General features: G+C 37.0%; 1 protein-coding gene across 1 annotated transcript in view; it reads left to right on the top strand.

Moving 5' to 3' along the window:
* Nucleotides 1–906: 906 nt before the first annotated feature.
* Nucleotides 907–15,984, top strand: part of Mid1 (midline 1) — a 337,431-nt gene continuing 322,353 nt past the window's right edge. The window contains exon 1 of the mRNA XM_037199266.1: nt 907–1,114. The gene's annotated coding sequence lies outside the window, so the exon portion shown is untranslated. The remainder of the gene's footprint in view (nt 1,115–15,984) is intronic.

The following is a 15,984-nucleotide window of genomic DNA, read 5'->3' as shown; positions in this document are numbered from 1 at the left end:
ATGGATTACAATGAAAAAGAACTACTACTTTACTATAATGTAGATAAAGTATAGAGAAAGAGTCAAGTATTAGAAAATCTACATGTATCATATTTTAAACTGTATTTCAAACTAGAGTTAAGCCTTCCATCTATAGAGTTCACTTGAGGAGGCATTTTATCTCCTTAAATCTGTGAAATTGCTTAAGAATCTTTACATATAATCATAGAAATTCACATATCTTATATTTCTTTTTTGAATCAATCAAAAATATCTGGGTTAGGGAAGATTATTGCTGCCATAGATATCATTAAACTAATATTTCACCCATCAAAATTACATTAGCAATCACTGCATTGCAAAGCAAATAAGCATTCTATGTTTATGTTGTATTATCAACTGAAGGCCTGGGAAAGTTGAATAACTTGGTTGCTATGCTCAAAAAAGTCAGTTTGCCGTTTTTCATGGAAGTTTGTTCTCCTCTTATTCCCTTTCTGTCATAAGATTTACCCCTTTGAAAATAATCTCAAAATTAACTTCCCTGTTTTTAAAATCATGAAAGACAAAATACGATATCCTATACTTTGATTTTTCTCCATACAATGCCTTCTGATAATATAAGGTTGGTCACAGTTCATGATACAAAATACTAGTTGTTAACTCTTAGTTACACTTAAAGGGCCAATTTTTGCAGACTGCCAGGATAAAGATGATTTTAATTAAATCTCACAAATCCCTTTGTACTGCAACCAAACCCTCTGCAGACCAACTGACTCTGAACCCTTCTGGCATGTATAGAGTTAACCAGGTTACCGGGGAATCCTAGTTAACTTCTTTCACTAGGAATGCAATTCATGTTTACCTATATAAGGAAACCTGTTAGGCTGACCTGAGTTTGGCTTTTTTTTTTTTTTCTCTGACTGAGAGGCATGTAAGCACACACCCTGGAGAGGGGGAGCGATTCCTAGCTGGACAGAGCAAGCTTCCTGAACGCCCCAGCCATTCAGCTGATCCGAGACGAAGAGCAGAGCCGGTACTTGCCCCGAGCAGCCAGCTTGGAGGACCCACAGGTTTGCTTCTTCCAGCTCTCAATTGAGGAACAAACCTCCTGATCCTGGGAAAAATGGGGAAGCCGGTGAGTCTTACTGCTCTCTCTCTCTCTGCTTGCTTCTGCTAAGGGGCACGCCTCGCTGCTCTCACCCAGGAAGCAGAGGGAGAGGCGTTGCTCAGCCTCTAACCCCACAGCTCCTTCCTGAACAAACAATGCTTCGCCGTACCTCCAGCCAACTTTCTCTGTGGGCTTTGCACATAAAAATCTACCGAGGCAATATTTCTAGCACCTTAGACATCCCAGAAAGTGTTTTTACTGAGCAAGAGTTTTCAGACCATCATGATGAGCAAACTTTCTCATCTTTCTTGCACTCTGAAACAGTGCAGATGAGTTTGGGGGGTGCTTTGAGAGGAACGCTGAATCCCCAAGGAAGTAAGAGTAAATCTAAGAGGGATTCTTAAATTCACAGGCAGGGTGAGAGTCTATAGAAGCAGAATTTGTCATTTAAAAAAAGGCAGTCTGAAACTATCATTTTTCATTCCCGAGGAGCAAAATTCTTGGATCCTGTATATGTAATAAAGGACACCTTCTGAGACAGCAAGGAAAGAAGCAGAGCGAGCTCCTTTGTTCTAGACAGCATATAGAAATTCACTTTTACATTTTGACAACTAGCATGTGCCTGTTTATATATAAGGTGGAAATGATGAATAAGGCATTATGTCAAGGGCACTGTGGTCAATTGAGTTAAAAATTGACTGTGCTCTATACATATATAAAACTCTCAGTCTGAATGTAATTAAATATGGGAATGTGAAAGTGCTTAGCAAACTTAGAGGGAAATTTTAGTTTTACTTGGGAACAGTCAATTATAAAAGGCAACTGTGAAAGGAAATTTGAAAAACCAAAAACCTGTCTCCACCAAGTTCTAAGGCATATGTAAAAGTTTTGAAATGCAAGTTAGTTTCTTATACTTGTCAAAAGTGATTTGAAGTAAGGTAGAAAATTGTAAATTTTATTTTTATAAAGCAAGGTGGTTTTCTGAATTGAGTTACCTTGGATAGTTTTGTTAAATGGCTTGACTGCTCATCTTTCAAAGGAGTATTGTCCTTTTCTGTCATGCTCAATACTTAATTCTAAAAATTTGGGTAGCAGGATTTTACTCCTAACTGCAACAGGTGGCAATGAGGACCTGGTTGTAGATTTGTGATGAAGAGCAGTTAGTTTCCTAAATTAATGTAAAGGAAAGTAATCGATCCAAACTGATTTGAAAGGAGAAGCACTTTTCTTGTTGTTAATTGTAAATCGTTTTCTACTCTTCTGCCTGTAGCATGACTATGGTCTTAATATAGATTGGGAGCTGACTATTCATAAGGACAAAAGCTCTGGACAATTTTACTTAGGGTCCTTGACTCTAAAAAGTACAACAATGCTCAGTAACACAGTTTAAATGCTGCTTGCTCGCTGCCATGAGAAAAAAGCAGGAAATAAGGGTGCATTATATGTGAGACATTTTATTAAATAAAATTCTAAATAGCATGAGCAGTGAGGGAACAATGCAATGTTTGAAGCTTGTTGTCTGCACACCGCTGCTAGGGAAAAAATGGGAGTCTGCTATCAGTGGGAGTGAGTAACCCAGGAGACACAAAACACTATTTTAAAATATACTCTTAATAACAGATGGTTTAATACCAGGTTGTCTCACCATGCTACCGATGAGATGGCCCCAAGCCAAATCAACTGGCATGTCTACCATTTTTCCTGTGAGTGGATGTGTACATTGTTATTACATACTAATTACATTAACAGCCAAGGGACTATATAATCAGGAAGACATAAATGTCTCCTGGGCCACAGAGGCTGAGGGTCTTCATAAAGATTTTGGATTTCACAATTAGAGAGCTCCTTGCCTGTGACATGAGTTGCTGCAGATAACTGGAAGTGTTATCTGTAGGATCCATGCATCCCTGGCTCCTCACAAGCTCATTTAGGGGTAACAATACTGATTATGGAATGGGATACTTTGGCATTATCAGAGTTCCAGGTGGATTCCATCTTGAAGATTAAATTCACTCAGTTCCCGAATTATCCTTCAATGAAAGACAGTTAGGATGCTATATTTTTACATTAACCCTTTCAAGTCACTGGTGCTATGTATGTTCTGGTGTGAAGGGTACAGTCATTTAGCAGCATCATTAGAACTATGAGATGATAGTAGTTTTCCTGAGTTTTGAAGTAAAAAAAAAAAAAAAGACTAAAAACTCCTGAGCAGGGGGAGGGATAGATTTTCTGATAACTTTGATATGTACATAAGTTGTGAATTCCTAAAAGAAGTGTGGTATGCACCCTGTAAAGTATAGTTAGCTACAAACTTACTAATGGTTCGTGAACTGAGCTCTTTTTGTGGAGTATCTGGTTATCTCAGGGCACATTCTTTAAGAAAAAGCTGGCCAGTAGATGGGGTGCCGAGCACTGCATATGAGTGGGCTGCACACATGCCTACTCATTTATATTTCTGGACATCTTGGGCAACAAGGTGGACTTGGATACAGCATACCTTGAAGATGATTTCTGGACCTCCATTTTCCTAATGCTTCACATAAATTTGATCATTTTCTATACTTGATATAATATGTAAAAGGAAGGAAATTGCCAATAACAAGTCAGGACCCTGATACTGGTTAAGCAAATTAAAATGCTACAAATTTGTTCTCCTTAGGTATCCTAACTTTTATTATCTTTCCTGAGATCATTGGGGTTTTCAAACCCTGTCTATGTCATTTAATTTCAAATAGATATATACAAAATTTCACTCTGTGTGTGTTTGTTGTTGTTGCTGTTCCAGCCTTAAAGATCTTTTAAAAAGTTAATAGCAGTTTTGTTCTTGAGATTGTTTTCTGTGGCTAGCATTTGGTTATTGTTTCTATTACTTTTTTTTCAAGTTGGTGTTTGGTTGGGATTCTTCTGCTATCAATGTAGTTTTAGTCCAAAGGCGGTGAACATAAATAAAACACAGACTTTAAAAAAGTTGTTTACTAAACGAAAGTTCCTGACTTGGACACTGTACCAAAATCTGTACTAAGTTCTGTTATCATTGTGATCTTTGGTGAGTTTTCTCTGCATACCATTTGACATCAATTACCTTTTAAAAACATTTTGCATTATTAATTTCCATAACATGCATTCAGCAAATATTTATCAAACACCTTCTGAAGTCCTGTGCTATGTACTCTGAAGGAAAGGCATGTATAGAAGAGACAGATGAACTTGAAGTGTGTCTTTGTGTGACAGATAACAACATCCCTGTAAAGAGAAATCTCATAATGTGAATGGTATGCAGCCTGTAAAATATGGTTTACTGCTGAGTTATTTGGTTATTTGCTTCTTTTGCTGAGCAACCTTTAAATCAGAGCTTCCCATCTCAAGAGTACAACACACTGCTATGCCCTGGACAGTTAACTGACATGGTGAGATAATTTGAATAACCAAATACGATCCATGTAAGAGGATGCCAAGGAACTTCATGTGCTGACATAGGAAAGAAACCACTAGAATTTCCCCTCAGGGCATCTCTAAAATGACAGAGGACCGGGTGGTACCTCTTTCTATTTTGTTAAAGTAAGTTTCAATACCACTATGTCATACTGGGGGTTGGGTTCTTTGGTAGAATGTTTGATTAGCATGCATGCTACCCTAGATTCCATTCCCAGGAAAGCAAATATAAAATGACTGTTCTCTCCTGGGTTGTCAGGTGTTCATAGGGCACCATACAGTGAAGAGGCATTTCTAGAGCACTAGTGGCTCAAGAACTTTGGATAGTGACTCAGCACCACTGGGAGTCATTAAGGTAAGAGTTCTAGTAACAGATCTCATGAAATAGACAAGAGCCGCTGCTGTGACTTCTAACACAATAGAACTCATACCTTAAAAGGCAAGAGCTTAGTTAATGTTGATTTTCATTTTAAAAGTAAAATAAAAGTAGACTACCGTGCTCTGGGGAATAGAGTATTCTCAGATATGGCTGATACTTAATGGCCTCATCTGCACTGAGGATGCCTTGACTTGTGTGTGACAGAGTATGCTCAAGCTCTCTTGTGGGTTACTCTTCACTTGTTTCAACTTGAGACAGAAATGAAATTAAGCAGAGCCTTCTCAATTTGACAGTTTTAGTTTTAACACGTGACAGAATTGGAATTTTTGTCAAAGAGCTTAAGCCAGGAAATGTATTATTTATAGGTATTGTCCTACAACAGGCCTTGATTATTTAAACGAAAATTATTCCCCCTTCCCCAAGTATCTAATTGTACAGTTATTTATATCCACACTGACACACTCATCATGTATTGCCTTAGGGAACAAAACAGTATATAAACTACCAGAGAAAAGATAGCAAGTTTACTTCAACTGATAGCCTTGGCTTAAACTTATGAAACAAAACAATGGTAGTGTTTCCCAAGTTTCTTCTGAAGCTGTGGATGATGGGTTGTGCTGTGTGATTTTTTTTAAACTTCTTGGGGATTTCATTTCCTCCGTTATTGATGGGTATATAGATATGTACTTTAGCATTTATACATATTAAAAATCATCATGTCTGTGAATACATGCGATATGATGCTGTACATGAAGTCAGTCAATACATTTTTGTTGGCTCTGGAATGGGTGTAGGTGGCTTAGGTATTGTCCATTAAACAGTTGTAGAATTGAAGAAGTAGAAGCAGACACGCTCCGATAGTCCACTAACTGATTTAAAAATTATGCTTCATTGAAACACGAGATACTTTCTAGTGTCTACACCAAGTCCTTGCTTTTTTGTTTCCTTATTTATCTCCTGTGTTTTTGTGTTACTTTTTATCTCCTCTCTGGATTCTCTAGAGGACCAGAAATGATAGTGTGTGTGTGTGTGTGTGGTGTGTGTGTGTGTGTGTGAGAGAGAGAGAGAGAGAGAGAGAGAGAGAGAGAGAGAGAGAGAGAGAGAGAGAGAATTTATTGGTGTAGCTTACAAGCTATGATCCAGCTAGTCCATCATTGGCTATCTACCAATGGTAAGTTCAAGAATACAGTAGTTGTTCGGTCCACAAGGCTGATGTCCCAGCTGGTCAAAAGATCTTTACCTCAAAAGATCAGTATTAAAGGTGCATCTTCCCACCTCAAAGATACAGATTATAAGTGGATCTTTTGACTTGAATTTATTTAATTAAGAAAAATTCCCAGCCGGGCTGTGGTGGCACACGCCTTTAATCCCAGCACTTGGAGGCAGAGCCAGGTGGATCTCTGTGAGTTCCAGGCCAGCCTGGACTACCAAGTGAGTTCCAGGAAAGGCGCAAAGCTACACAGAGAAACCCTGTCTCGAAAAAACAAAAAGAAACAAAGAAAGAAAAAAAAAAAAGAAAAATTCCCTTACAGGTATGCCAAACTGCTTGGGTTTTAATTAATTCCAGAAGTAGTCAAGTTGATAACTATGACTAGCCATCACATCCTGTAAGGTTTTAGATTTAAGACTCTTTTTCTAAAGACTTTGGTAGTAGTCTATGTTATCTGAATATGGATTTCTACCTTTGAAGGGTTTCCCCCAAAGTCACATATTTTATAAGCAAAGAAAAATGCTTACTTCATGTTTATTAATTTAATAGCTTGAAAACTTTCCAACAGCAATAACAGGAAGGACTAGGTTAGAAAATTCATTAGGAAAAAAACAATTTTTCTTTTAAAAAAAAAATAGAATGCCTGTCTGGTTTCAGGAATGGTTTTTTAGGGGTCTCTAAGGCTGTCATTTCTCATGATATCATGCCTCTAAGGTCACCCTTAGTCCTCATGTACCACACTCCATCCTAACAGAATGAAACATTTAATCTGATGTGGCTCCCAAGACAGAGGGGTATGTCCCATGGGCTGACAAGTCCTAGCAAGAGTCCACTTCTTATTAGGGAAGTGGGAACCATATGATACTTGAGTGATGAAGAAGTGGTACAGCTTCATCAAATGTAGATCAAGTGCCTCTTATGTTAGAAATATTTTCACTAAATCTCAGACACCATCTCTTATAATTATATACCCGTTAGAAAGAAAAAAAATTGAATCTGTGTTATAATGTTTTCTAGACAGCACTACTTTAATCTGTATTTATTGAAAGCACTTTTTAGGTTATTTTGACTGAATATTTAAAATTGTATCTGCCTCATATGCATACATAAAATGAAAATTATAAGTGAGATAAATCTCTTGAGTAGTTTGAAATTTCAAGTGCAAAGGGAATACTCAATGTCCATTTAACAATATTTATTACCTTACAAACTAAGATCTAAGTGGAGCCTGCATTTCTGTAGATAATATTCCATCACTAGAGATTACCACAGATTAATTATCACATAACCAATAGTAAAGATGTTATGAAAGAAATAAAAGCTTTAATCTGGAGCCACATGTGTCATAATATCACTGTAGGAAGGTTTAGCTAATCAGCCGGGAAGTTAGGAAACTCATCCATAAGAAAGAGATTCATAAGTAGAGAATAAGAAAGAAAGGACAATGTCATTGTGTCTAGAGGAAGAGGAAATGACCAGATTCTATTAGAGAATTGTCAATAAAGGATGACATTTGTCTTTGGAAAAATCCACGTTGGCAGCAACATGGAAAACAGATATAAGGAATATCAGAGAGAATTGGTATCAACCATGTGGGTACCAAATAAAGCTGCCTCAGAAAGAAGATATCTACATATTCTTGTGCCATGGAGAGAGAAGTGTAGAGAAGCAGATAAATTTTCATGATATTTCAGTAGTGAAATCATAAGAGGTGAATAAAAATGGAACACAAAAGCGGTGACTGACAAAGGTATGCCAAAGAAACATTTCAGGACAAATTTAGTTCACACAACTATACAAATAGTGTAGTATCACTGAGGTTGGGAGTAAGGCAAGATAACCTGGTCTTGAGGAGGCAGATAAATTATTTGTAGTCTGGTGAAGTAGAAAAGGCATAAATTTTGTAGCTGAACACCATGGTTCCATTCACTAGCTGTGTAATATCTCAGATACCATGTTTTAAAACTATGCCATAAATATATCTGCATTAGGTGTTGCTGGTACAATTCAAAAAGATGTGTGGTAATCACTTCTCTGTAAGTCTTATTCAGGCATTAGTTATAATCCAACAAATTCACTCCTGCTGCAAGTTGGAAGGAAATTAGTAGCTTCCTGGGGGTAGAATAAGGGTGTTGTGTTGTGTTGCATTGTATTGTGGTGTGGTGTGGTGTGGCAGCAGAGAACTCAACACTGTGCCTTTTTCTAAGTGAAGATTTCTCCTTGTTGATAATATCCAGGTAATCTGTTGCCTTCAATTGTTTGGTGAACTTCCTTTTCACTCCAGCTTTTCCTTATCTTGGATTAAGGTATCCCATATAAGAAAAATCTGCACCTTTTCCAGCTAAGATCCCTTATCACTTCCAAGAGGACTATAAGATTTAGGAATGTATGATCCAAGTGTTTACACTAACTGATAGGCCCATGATAAACTTCCTGCTTCCTCTAGGGTTTGAGTGAAGTTTTTGCCATTCTGTCTTTCTAGCATTTTTTTTTTTCAAAAGAATTTTTATATGACATGTGTAATTCCACTGTCTGTTCTTGAGAAATTCCTCTCTAGGTTCTAAATATTCTTTTATTAAATGGAGTCTTCAGGTGATGAAAGCTACAGCCCAAGGGATAGGAAACCTAGAGAATGGGCAGGTGATGGGGAGGAAATGGTTAAGCTGCATAGATTCCAATATTAGCTTCTCTTTCTCTCTCTCTCTGCAGGTGTTCTGGCATTGTAGGATACAAGTCACTACCAATATTCTCCCACTGTTTATTTCCCTTTGTTCTTGGCATATGTTATTTAAGTCCTTTTTTATTGTTAGACCTGAGTGAATGCTTACAGTTTGGGGTACACTCATATATAAATGCAGATACAAGCCACATTTACGATTCACTGGGTTATTAAAATGTCTGAATTTCTCATCAGGATCCTATTCAGTTATTTTTATATACAACAAATGCTTATTTTCATATCGAAATATGTGGTGCAGAGTAGGAGGCTTTCCATTCTGTCATTTTATTTGTAAAATATTTGGGTGGAATATTGTGAGCTCTATGAACTCTCAGGTAGGTGGATGGTACTTGGTTCTTGACTCTGGTATTTGATATCTGACCGTATACATTCTAGCTAGGATCTGGGTGAGAGGTAGGTTAGCAAGTAAGTAGACCGGAAGCTGGTATCTATAATAGAAATCTCAGGCGTGTTTGGAAAGTCTGTCTCTTCCTGCTCCATCCATTTCCTAGCCCTCAGTAATTTCTCCTCTAAAGGACCCATTTTGGTGTAAATGCATTTCAAGGTATAAGGGTGTTGTAAAAGATTCAATTCAAATCTGGATTGTATTTCCCAGAGGGACTACCACTTATTTTCACATTTAAAGATCCACTTGGATTTGGCTTTGCTGACATTAAAGCAGAAATACTCAGTCCATAGAAACTTGCAGTCAACATGTGCAATGGCAATTACTCCAAGCCCCGATGTTTTAGGAATCACACTGCAAAAAAAATAGCAAGCCAGAGCTTGACTATTAAATCAGAGAATGAGTTCATTTTGTCCAGGAATTCAGGTACCTGCCCATAAATCATTTCCTAGTAGACTGAAGATAATGAAGGAAGCCCCAGAATGATCCAGAGTGAAGGTCACATCAAACACTACGATCAATGAAAAATGGTGAGAACTTTTATTTCCAGACCCCCGAGTCAAGCTCTTGCAGAGATAAAGGTGTGAGCTTTGCACACCATCAAGCCTTCTGGTCTGTTTATTCTCCTTAGAAAGAGTAAAAGTAGGGAGGAAGAAGGCCTCTGCCAACAGACTATAGGTCATAAATTAGCTAATAAAATATGTCCCAAGTTATCTCTTAAATAGCCTATTTTATATACTTGTCTATTTGATTTACATTTTTCTCCACTCACTCAAGATTGCATTTTGGTAGTCTATGTCAATATATGAGTTTTATGTTGCACAATCATAGATGACTTACCTTCTCTTTTGAGGAAAATACGTGTGTGTGTGTGTGTGTGTGTGTGTGTGTGTGTGTGTGTTATATGCAATTTGTTGCTATTGATCAGAAATGTAAAAGTTAACTTCAGACTTCTATATATAATATTAGTTAGTTCAATGAAATATGCATATTGTTATAAAATATATTTAGTTTTATTAAAAAATAAATTTTAATAATGCTTCCAAGTTTTTTTGTAGTTCTAATATATTATTTCCACTGGTGCTAGGATAGCCAATTCTTATTTTATCTATTAGAGTCATAATCAATGCTAAGGCAACACTACATGTATTTCTGTGTACGTTACACATACATTTATATACATGTGTTATATGTGAATATATATACATATGTATATACATACCTATTTAAAATTTTCTTTGAGAGTAAAGTTTCAGCCATTGTTAATTATTTTCAATATCAGACAAATGATATAACAGGAAAAGAAAATGATATTTTTATGACCATATATAATGACTTAGATGTAATTGGATGATCAAAGAGGCACCCGGGGCAGGGGGATAAACAGGAAATATAAGAAGGGAGGTGCTAAAGGAACAAAATCTACTCTCCCTTGCCCACCTGCTCCCACACAGAAACAAAATCCCAAACAACAAGGTACATGATGAAAGGATCAAGAAAATTGGCAAGGCATATGTTGTTAGAAAACAGAAAATACACGAGGCAGAAAATGAAGAGTAAAAAGAAAAGTTGTGAAAGATACTTCAGGGAAAATTCTTTTAAATTTTAAGAAATGAGCAAAAGAGGTAAATGAAGGAAGAAATCAAAAGGTAAAATTAACAACAACCAAAAAAAATCATCCAAGGGAAGCTAGGAAATTAGAAGAAAGATAATTAAGGAGAAGAGTGTACTGTTAGCCCAATTGTAGGTCCCTGAGAATAACTTAGTAACCATGCCTCCATGGGATACTTGTCTAATCCTCTGCCTTGTGAGTACAAATGCAATTTGCTTTGGAAAAAAAAAAAAGTCCCTTCCTCAAAAAGGTATGAGTGGCAGAAATCCGGGACTTCTTAGATGGGAGGTGCCACAGAGGAGTCTGGCCTCTCCAGAGTTAGTAAATGTCTATTCTAGGTCAGTAAACAATAGCCTGGTGGCTTTAAGAGCTAATCCTCCATATGCTTGCCATACTCCTCAGAGTCATTCATTAAACCAGCAGCACCTGGCTTAATATTTATAAAATGCTTTCCACTTCTGCAGGGGAGAGGGAAGTAAAGGCTGACATCTGTGAATATATTTCTATTGTTAAGTATCACCAAAGTACCGGAACTTCACTTGGTAACTTCCAAGCAGCTTGTGCATGAAATCCCAAATCCAACTCACTGTGATTTTGCTAACAATAACTTATGTTTATAACTCAGTATCCTGAGTAACTGTTTCTTTTAGGACGTTTGCATATTATAGTATATCACACATCTCAGGTCCTGTTTCAGAAAAATGTTTTGACATAGCATGTTAACAGTGAATTATTGATTCTTACCTGCAGCAAGGAGTAATGCTCAGAGTGGTTGGGGAAAGCTTCCCAGTTGCTGGCTCAGTTGTGTAGCTCTATTTAAAGCTCTAGTGGGTAATTCAGATGATGGCAAACTTCACTTTGACACAGTGCCATAGCACTTCCATTAGTGCCCTGGGTAGAGCACAAACATCTGCTTGCTTTTATTGTCCATGTGTTACTTAAGATAGTTTGTTGCTTTATGATGTAAATCACTGGAATCTGCTGACTATTTTTAAAGACTCTTTTAGTGTTTCCTTGAAATGATCACTCTTTACAGTTGTTTAATAGATAATTGGCCTTTTAGGTTCACAAAAATTATAAAGATCATACTTCCTACTCCTCTGAACTTTTCCAGAGATGGCATTGTGACTAAAGTGTCCCAACTTGATGTAAAATTCTATGTCTTTGGGGTTGTGTGATTCACAGGTTCACAGTATCACATCAAATGAAAAGAAACAGTATTTTCAATTAATTATCAAAGGTAACTAGCCTGTTGTTTTTTGCTCACTGCCCAGAGCTTTGTGAATTTGCTCATTTCAGTTTGCCTTGAAAGGGTTTGCTATTGCCTTTCCTCCATATTTACCTTGTCCTGACAAATGCTGAAAAATTTGTTTGCCCTCTACCATATTCATGCGTCCAGTACAGATAAGTTTCAAGAGAGCCAAGGCCAGCATTTTCATTCCAATGGATTGGCTGTATTCTAGGGCCCCTTCAATTAGCAATTTTGTCTTACTTTTATGGTAAATGAAGGCCTATAGCCATGGAACTTCTCAAAAACATGGGGGCCATGATACAAAGGTTCTAACATGTGAAAAACAAACACCATCAATTATGATCCCAAATGAGAGCAAAGACTGGCCTTAGGTGTAATGAATACTAAAATGATTCTCCTCAGCCCAGTGATTAGAAAAACTTGGAAGGACATAGCCATGCATATTGGGTCTTGTAACTTGTAAGATATTCCAAAATAACCCATCTGGAAGAGCAGTTTAATATTATGCCAGAAAATGGGGTTCTTACTCGGGTCCTAGGATTGCATGAAGCCAAGGAGTTTCTGGGAAATTCCTAGGGGAAGAATATTGGAAGATGATAATTTGAGGATTGTGAGAGTTCCTGAGACTTGCCAGAGAATCAAGACAAGAACTAATTGGGAGGTTCTGAGAGTGCAGAAAGAATACATGTGGATATGTGAGGTTTGAATGATTTCTTTCCACTTGACATCTATGTGTTTCTTGCTCTGAATATTGAATTTATGAAAATGCAAAAGCGAAAAAGTTTGTGTCCCAAAGGGAAACATTTAGAGAGTTGGGGAAAAAGAGCATCCACTGCCTCATGACTGAGAAAGGAAAGAATGCAATGGAGAAATCTGAAGTCACTAATTGCAAATAAAATTAACAATTCCTGTGTACTGTTAAAAACAAAAATATCATGTTCCATAAGTTACAAATAAAGGGGCATGAATAAGGAAAATTCTTGGAGTAAATTTCACTTAAAATTCATTTCATCTGGAGCCAACAATGGCTCACTCAGTGTGTAAAGGTACTTACCACTAAACCTTGTGATCTGAGTTAGATCCTTGGACTTACATTGTGGAAGGAGAGAACTGACTTCCACAAGTTGTGCCCTGATTTCTACACACTCGACAAGGCACAATATACATGCCCATACAACATACACATGTGCAAATGTGTGTGTACACACACACACAGACACGGGAGCATACACACACACACACACACACACACACACACACACACACTTTCTCATTCCAGTCAAAGAAAGCATAGAAGGTAAGAACACAACTTGCTTTCATAGTCTATAGTTTGCCATAGCCACCATCACTAGCTATTTAATTACCTCTAAGGTTGTGCAGAAATACACAGAAATTAGTATGTCAAAATTTAATGCTACACAAACCTAACTTAGACTCTCCACTGTGACATGTGCTGGCTAGACAACCTGCTCTTAAATCCTTGTCCTTGGTTGATTTTGCCATAATCCTCTCCAGGGCTCATGGTAAGACAAGTAGTCACAGTATTCTAAGCAGAGTAAATACTTGGGAAGTCCTGGCTAATATCATCCTCTCTGAGCTCAGAGGGAGTGGTGGTTCAGTGTTTGATAAATGGGTGCCCCAAGAAGTTGTCATTCTGGACTAAGTAGGCAAAATATACCACCTCTAGGAGAGGAAATGCCCATTGAACTTGTTAATAGGCCTTTTACTCCAAATCACTAAGAATTGTTTAGACTTCCTTCAGAGACCTGCGGACTTAGACAAGACTTAAGATGTCCATTAACATAGTCAAGGAAATGGATTGATAAGACATAGAAACAATAACTTACTAAAGTGGAAGGCAGGCAGTTGTTTTATATCACTCTGCTCATTTAATTCAGAATGGATAGATTTATACCTTCGAAAAATTTTCCTATACTAGACCTGACTGAAGTTTTGCATATGAAATATTGTACAAATGAATTTAAGTTAATGCTACTAAAATATTTAGTGATTTCAAGCAACCATTCTAACATATGTTGGCTCAAAACTAACTTTTAAGAGTTTTGCCTGAAGACAAATTCTCTGTTAAAAAAATGCTTGAACAAATTAAACACAAAGTTAAAATTTGTTTGGAAGATGATGTTTCACCCAGTCTGGTTTTGTATTTCCTCTTGGACTAGAAGCATGTTAGTCATTTAAAAACTATACATGTCCTGAAGACATATTTCAATAGGGCAAAACCCCTAATCAACAACAAGACCCTATTTCTATAAATACACAGCAATATAAAGATCGTAGCAATGCAGAAAGAAATTAGTGTCTGTGGCCATTTCTTCTTCCTGCCACTTTGGAGGAAGTGTTCTTTTGATGTAAAAGAAAACCATGTTGACCTCATCTGAAAACTTAGTAACAATAGCAGTTTTGCGATGCATTACATTGTTAAAGTCTACTTAACATAAACATACCCAACTTTTACTTTTTCATTTTCTTAGTCTAAAACATAGTTTTTGTTTGTTTTATACAAAGGCCATTATATCTATCTCTCTGAGATGATTAAACACAAAGACTGCTGAAGAAAACATATGATTTCCCATCCTTCTGATAAAAATTAAAGAACAGATCTTACCTTATATTCTTTTTTTTTTTTTTTTTTTTTTGAGACAAGGTTTCTCTGAGTAGCTTTGGAGCCTTTCCTGGAACTCACTCTTGTAGCCCAGGCTGGCCTCAAACTCACAGAGATCCGCCTGCATTTGCCGCCCCCCCCCCCAGTACTGGGATTAAAGGCGTGCGCCATCACTGCCTGGAACCTTATATTCTTTAGCACGGATGTTGTATTACCTTTCTCAGACATTTGATTTTTCAATGCTGCTTTTTTTTCATATGCTTTAATCTCAATCCCTAAGAGTCACATGGCGAAAGGAGAGAACCAACTCAAGTAAGCGGTCAGTCTTTTATCTGCGACATGAACCCTATGATATGCAGACACACATAGACACTTATATTCAACTAAATAAATTCATTAAAATAAACAAGGGAAATATTCTTTTAAAAGTAGCAACAATTAATTTTGAGCCAACCTAGTAACCAACAATTTGTGTCAATGTGATTTCAAGTTATGTGCACTAGTATTCATTAATTAGTTTCAATATCTCTTCTACTTATGCAAGTTTTCTCAAAGTAAATCATATCATACATAGGGCAAAATAAAATGCAATGTGATCCCCTACAGTAAAGATTAGCAAGCTATGGCTCACTGGCTAAATCTAGGTCTCTGCCTGTTTTCATATGACTCCCGACCAAGAATGGTTCTTTCATTTCCATGTTTGAAAAGCTTCAAAAGAAGAAATACTACTTTATGACAGGTGAAAGTAATATGAATTTCCAATGTTAGTGTCCATAAAGAGAGTGTTATGAGAACATAGCCACACCCATGGAGTTTATATTATTGTCTCTGGCAGTTTTCATGGCCCAACAGCGGAGCTGGGTGGTTGCAATGGGATTGCTAAGCTCATGAAGCCAAAACTAGGGACTATCTATAAGTTTACAGAAAGTTTAACTACCTTTACACTTGGAGGGTTAACTCAGAGTTTTCTAGACTAAGGTAACTCTGATAAGTGATTATCTTAGCATCAAAGCATTCCATGAAGAAAATAATGTTTACAGTTTATAGCATAAATCCATAGGAAAATGTCACTGCCTGAATCAATACCAGGAGTCTTAGATTATTCATATATTCTGTCCTTCTGGAGGAATCATCAAACCCATAAACTCAGTTCATGGTTGTCTACTTACAGAGAACAAAAGAGTGTGTGTTTCTCATGAAGAGCACAAGAAAGAATGAGATCTCATGGAAAGACAGAATCAGCTCAAGTTCAAGTCATCACTCT

This window comes from Peromyscus leucopus, chromosome X (genome assembly GCF_004664715.2).
Source record: "Peromyscus leucopus breed LL Stock chromosome X, UCI_PerLeu_2.1, whole genome shotgun sequence".
Lineage (NCBI taxonomy): Eukaryota > Metazoa > Chordata > Mammalia > Rodentia > Cricetidae > Peromyscus > Peromyscus leucopus.
Note: the sequence above shows the minus strand (reverse complement) of the source record. Positions and strands in the feature narration are given on the sequence as shown.